We start from the raw sequence: 6,300 nt of genomic DNA on the forward strand, positions 1-6,300 counted from the left end.
AGTTATAGAACTATGAAAACAATTGTATACATCATTCACTGTTAAAGAGACAGAGTATTAATTAAGGCAAACTGTCCTTAGATAAATTTATGCCGAGTCAAGCATCAACATTTTGTTCATATGTTGAATTGGTGACGTTATTTCGACAAACTTGCAAGTGTTTTTTTTGTGTGTGTGTGTGTGTGTGTGTGTGTTACCCGAAATGTCGGCGCATATTAATCACGGTTTGCTATTTTTACCGGGAAACACTTTTTGGGATTTAACGAGGACATCATTTCATGTGCCACAGACACTGGGATATAGAAATGGGATTTTAATGCCCCGTCGTCCCAGCATCGGTATTGGAAACACTCCCTTGTTGTCTGAGCAACTGAACCAGCAAAACACCAGTAATTTGACCTTTAATGAATCAGAACTTACCTACGGCCGCGTCAGCTGCAGCACATTCCCAGTCTTCATCCCGGCTTATGTGGCTCTTGGCCAGAAGGTGTTGCGTTTCAATGCATACTTTAAGGAGGAGGTATTTTACTTCAGTAATGCAGAGTACCGTATACGGCCTGTAAACATTTACTACTACCTAGAGCAGGGGTCGGCAACCTATGGCACGCAGTGGCATAATCACTGGCACGCACAACACTGGCCCAGCATCAGCAAAAAAAAAAAAAAAAAATCTGAGTGACAGCACAATCTTCCAACTGCATTCGCTCCACAGCGATCTGCACCCAGGTTCCGCCAAAGTTACCTGATAGCGTTACAAGTGCAGAGATGACAGAGCCTCCGGCTAAAAAAAAGTAAAGCTAGGGCATTCTAGCCCTCCTGGACGTAAGAATATGGTTTTGTTTTCGTCAAAGATCGTGCTGTATGTACCTTGCGCTGTGACGTTGTGTGCCGAACTTCCAGCATTAAGCGGCATTTCAAGATGAAACATCAGAAGACATATAAAGACTCTGCCGATAGAGCCAAAACCATCAACCGTGTGTCCTCCACCTTCCGCTACTTCCGACACTTGAGGGAGTTGTCCTCACAACGCAACATCAGCACCGCTGAAATAGCCGAATACATGCGTGAGCTGGAGGCGGAGTTCACGACCCGCTTTGTGGATTTTAAACTGTACAGTCCGATGTTCTCCTTCTTGATCAAGCCTGACAGCTTTGATGGACATGACCTGGACGCAACTCTGATCGACTCGATGGATGTACAGGACGTGGAGATGCAGCTGATAGAGCTGAAGAGCTCATCACTGTGGGTGACAAAGCTTGCAGAGCTCCGAAAGCAGTTGGAATCCACCCCTGTGCAACAGCACGGAGCCTGCATCCTCGCATGCTGGACGTCTGCAACAGAGAAGTTCAGCTGTCTCAAGAACATTGCATTGGCCCTCTTGTCAGTGTTCGGCTCAACATACCTGTGTGAGCAGGTATTTTCGCACATGAAAAGTGTGCTCAGCCCCATCCGCAGCCGTTTGACGACGGACCATTCTGAGGCATGTTTACAATTAAAAGTGACAAACTACGAACCCCAGATAAAAAAGCTCAGCCAAGAAAAGCAAGGACAGGGATCACACTGACTGGTAGGCAAGATATATTAATTGAGACATAGCCTATGATTCATTTTAGTCTCAGCCCACACTGATTAGTTAAATACGTTGCTGTTTGCTTATATAAAATGTGTGGCCATTTCGTTTGTGATGCATTTTTATTCGTCATTGGCCTTTGTTAAAATGATTTATGAGAGGTTTATTTAATTGATTCATAAGATGTTAATAATAAGAATTTTATATATATAAAAAAGATTATTAATACAGTAAGATTATATGTATAATGGCGCGCGCACACACATGATTTATGAGAGCTTTCTTTAATTGTTGATTCATAAGATGTTTATAAGATGTGTTCATAAGAAGAAGAATTTTATAAGAAGATTAATACAGTAAGATTCTATGTATAATGACACACACACACGGGTGCATGTCATTTTTACCATTATTGTTGACAGTGGCATATTCATTGACTAGAAAATTTGAAATTGGCACTCAATGTCTCAAAGGTTGCTGACCCCTGACCTAGAGGATGACAGCATGTCTATTTATGAGCCTGTGGTACAGAATTCTGGGCTGTCACAGGCACTGCGGCTCAAACGTCAGTGCTTACCGAAGAACGACCGTGGTGTGCATTATCACTGGAAAGACCCTCAACCTTGGTGTTGACTTGGAGATGTTTGGAGTGAAGTACCGCATCACACACTGTGATGCATTCACAAAGGAATTCCTGGAAAGGTGAGGGCATGGTTGTGAATGACCCTGAGCCGGTGCCATTGGATCAGTACACCACACATCGCAAAGTAAATCAGGCTCCCCGCAAAACACACACTGCCCTCAACCAGAAGCACCAGTTTCTCACACTGGAAGGCAAGGTACTGCGTTTCTTCGCTTTGTTGGAGGATAAAGACTCTTTGCATGAGGACAGCAGACCTGTGACCATCCATTATTATTTGGTGGACAACACGGTGGAAATCAGAGAGGACCACACACCCAATAGTGGGTTGGACCCCTTCGCTATCCTGATGCGTAGGCAGAGGGTGCTGAAAAAAGACAAACCAAACTTTGAGAACTTCCCTGCCTGTGTGCTGGAGGTGTCGTTGAAAGAAGTGGATGAATATTATCCCCAGCAGACTTTAAGCTCGGTGAAACGATCACGCTCATGGCCCGCCGCTACCTGCTGCAGGATTGTGACAGATTCAGCAAACAGTATTTCCAAACGCACCACCCGGACATGGAGCAGAAACCCATGGAGTTACCAAAGGATGTGCCTCCACCCAAACAGATGGAGATTCCTCCCTACAATGGTTTTGGTTCTCTCAAAGACTCTTTCCAGAACTGCATTTCTCTGATTCCTCAACCCCCCAAGAAGAACATGGTCAAATTTCTGGAAAACGATCATAAATTGTTGCGCTACAGTGCCCGGCTGGACTCCCAGATTCCTGAAGATGAAGGCTGCGTTTTTGTGCTGTCCTACTTCCTGGCAGATGACATGATCAGTATTTTGAAAAACCAAAATGGATCTCTGGTATAATTGCTGGGAAGTTCCCGGAAAAGTCACGTGTCCCTAAACCCAACTCGACTTTGGAAAATCCTGAATTCTACTCACCCGCAGACTTTGCAATTGGAGCCACTGTTTAAGTATTTAGGCACCGATTTGTGTTGACTGATGCTGACCTGTATGTGCTGAAACAGCTGGAGTCCATCTCGAGTCAGATCCCTGCACACACTCTGTATTCTGTGCGGCAGAAGGTTTGCGGCGGAACAACAAACGACCAGCCTGTTGATCCAAGCGGTGGTAATATCGAAGCCATCGCACCATCCTAATGTCAAGAAAGGCCGATATTACAGCGCTGTGAGAAATATGTCACGTTCGTTTAAAAAAACATGAACAGAAAATAAGTTACAAACACCCTAAGTATGAATATTAGTTATTGAAAATAAAAAGCTGTGCAGCATCAGCAGTTTTCTGAAATACTGAGACCAGCCCATCTAGGGTCTAGAAAAGCTCATTAAAAGCCTGCTAACAAGCCTTTCATTGGATTCAGGTGTGTTGGAACAGGGAGACAACTAAAGTGTCAGGAAGGTAGATCTCGAGGACCGAACTTGGGCACCCTGTCCTACGGGGAAACTTATGGAAACTTTGTTCCTGTAGAGCCTCGCAAAAGTAAAAAAATGCCATAATTCTTGCCATGAGTCATTAATTACCCACCCAGTCAACGTTCTAACACACAAAAATGGCTCTTTGGATGAACTCAATTTAAGGTGGTGTAACACAGTGGTAAACATGCCACTGTCCCAGCTTTTTTGAAATGTGTTGCAGGCATCCATTTCAAAATGAGCAAATATTTGCACAAAACAATAAAGTTTATCAGTTTGAACATTAAATATCTTGTCTTTGTGGTGTATTCAATTGAATATAGGTTTAAGAGGATTTGCAAATCATTGTATTCTGTTTTTATTTACATTTTACACAACGTCCCAACTTCATTGGAATTGAGGTTGTATTTACACGTGATTTCTTAGTTTTTATTTTTAATAAATTTGCAACAATCTCAAACTTCTTTCACATTGTAATTATGGGGTATTGTGTGTAGAATTTTGACTGGGAAAAGATGAATGTCATCCATTTTGGAATAAGGCTGTAACATAAAATGTGGAAAAAGTGAAGCGCTGTGAATACTTTCCGGATGCACTGTAAATGGTTGAAAGGGTTTTTTTTTTTTTTTTCTGGGATTCATCCCATCAATTACCACCCTTGTGTTCCTTGCGTGTTCATGAATCGTGAGAGACACAAAAAACTCAGAATTCAATTTGCAATTATGCAGACCTTAAAGGGTTTATTGAAGAATACAGCAGAACAGATCAGTGGATTGTCATCATTCACCAAGCGCAGGGTGGGTTCAATTGCAACACACTTTATTACGCAACAACGATACCAACAGGTTGTGTGTTCAGTAAAGAACCTCAAATGCTGGAAACACACAGTCTTTATACAGTTCAGTTCAGTTGGGGTGTTATCGTCTTCTGATTGGTGAACTGAGGGAGACAAGGAGGTCATGAGAGGTCTTCGGGAAGTTGGTGGGGGAAAGGTCTTCGGGAAGTGGCATGGGGGGGATGTCTGGGGCAAACGGATTGCTGAGTCAGATGTCTGGCTGGACATCTGATCCTAAAACCAGTTTAAACCTGTTCAACAGTCCATATATGGAAGTGTCTTCAATTTTAGTGCGCCATTGTACAGACAGCGAGAAACCACAGTTCTAATATCAGCACAGACGAAAGTTTCAGTTCCTATGTCAGGAGAGTCAAATATTTCCACAGGGAGTCAGCAGAAAAAGGTCACTCACAGTTCATTCAACAGCAATAACACATTTGAACAATTAATAATAATGAAACATTATTCCAACTACATGATAAATCATCCAAAGCATTTCCAAAGGATTATGTGTAGTTTAACAAAGCATAAGATCTTTAAACATATTATAGCATAAGCATCATGTCGGCATCAATAATGACTTTATTCAAAGTGGTCAATGCCAGGCTTACCTATAGGAAGTCAACAACACATGTCAGCAGTTACACATGGTCAGTGCAATTCATCATAAGCACATATTACAATCCTTAATCAAACCATATAATATTACACCATTTCAAAATCATCAATCAATTAAACACCCATCAAAACATAAGCATACACTTTTTCATTCATTTGGCATCACAATAAATCCCTTAAGCACATTATAGCAAAATATCACACCGGAGCCTAAAAATCACCTTTATTCAATCCATACAGTACCTAGTTCGTTGGATCTGGCACTGTGCACATACTTCTAAACATTTGTTACTTTCCAAAATAATGAACCCAAGCATTCTATTCAATGTGATAACGTTTAGCATTGTTAGCATGCAAAGCTAATTATGAGCACAATAACATATATATTAGAGCTGAAACAAATAATCGAGTTAAGCGATTTAAAATCGATTATTAAATAGTTGTCAACTAATTTAGTCATTGATTAGTTGCTAAATAACTTTGTTTTACCGCAAATGTTTTGTTTCTTCCGTATAATCAACTGAGCTTTGCTACGAATCTTGAACCAATGGAGTGCTTCGAGCTGCTGCTTCGTTGGTTTCATTTATTTCACTTTATCTTAATTTTTCTCCACTAAAACCCCTAAAGAGCATATGTCTGTGAGGAATATTTACCTTTTTTTATGTTAAACTGACCTGTTATGCTCTTCTGAAACAGTTGATAGATGTATTTTATGCTAACACCGATGCTAACGCATAAGCATGTCTGTGGCGTTTTTCAATGTTTAAAGTTAGCATTAAGCTGCTGGCATTTCAGCATGTTTGTGCATTTGTTTTCTGTATAATAATTAATGGCTCAGCGTTTGTTGTCATAAGAGTCAACAAAAGTTTTTTATTATTTTATTTATATATTTAATAATAGCAACAATTAATAATAGTAATAATAATTAATAATGCTACAATACAATTTCAGAGAGAGAGACATGAGTCACATGTATCATTGTGAAATGACCCACATAGTTTACAAGTTATACAGAGAATGTTGCACATATAATGAGTCAGGCTACAGTTTTTGATTTAGGTTTTATGGTTAAGTGGTTATGCTAATTGCTCATTTGCAGCAACAAAAATACCTCTTTTTTCACCATATATTTTATAACATTTATATGTTTCAATGTTGTTTTATGGCGAACTCAGCACTTTGATAAAGCAATGTCATTTGAAATAATTATTTT

The 6,300-nt window shown here is 40.4% G+C and overlaps 1 pseudogene; it reads left to right on the forward strand.

Moving 5' to 3' along the window:
- Nucleotides 1–202: 202 nt before the first annotated feature.
- Nucleotides 203–3,361, forward strand: LOC115082452 (annotated as a pseudogene).
- The last annotated feature ends 2,939 nt before the right edge of the window (nucleotides 3,362–6,300 follow it).

Source organism: Rhinatrema bivittatum, unplaced genomic scaffold (assembly GCF_901001135.1).
Source record: "Rhinatrema bivittatum unplaced genomic scaffold, aRhiBiv1.1, whole genome shotgun sequence".
NCBI classification, from domain to species: domain Eukaryota; kingdom Metazoa; phylum Chordata; class Amphibia; order Gymnophiona; family Rhinatrematidae; genus Rhinatrema; species Rhinatrema bivittatum.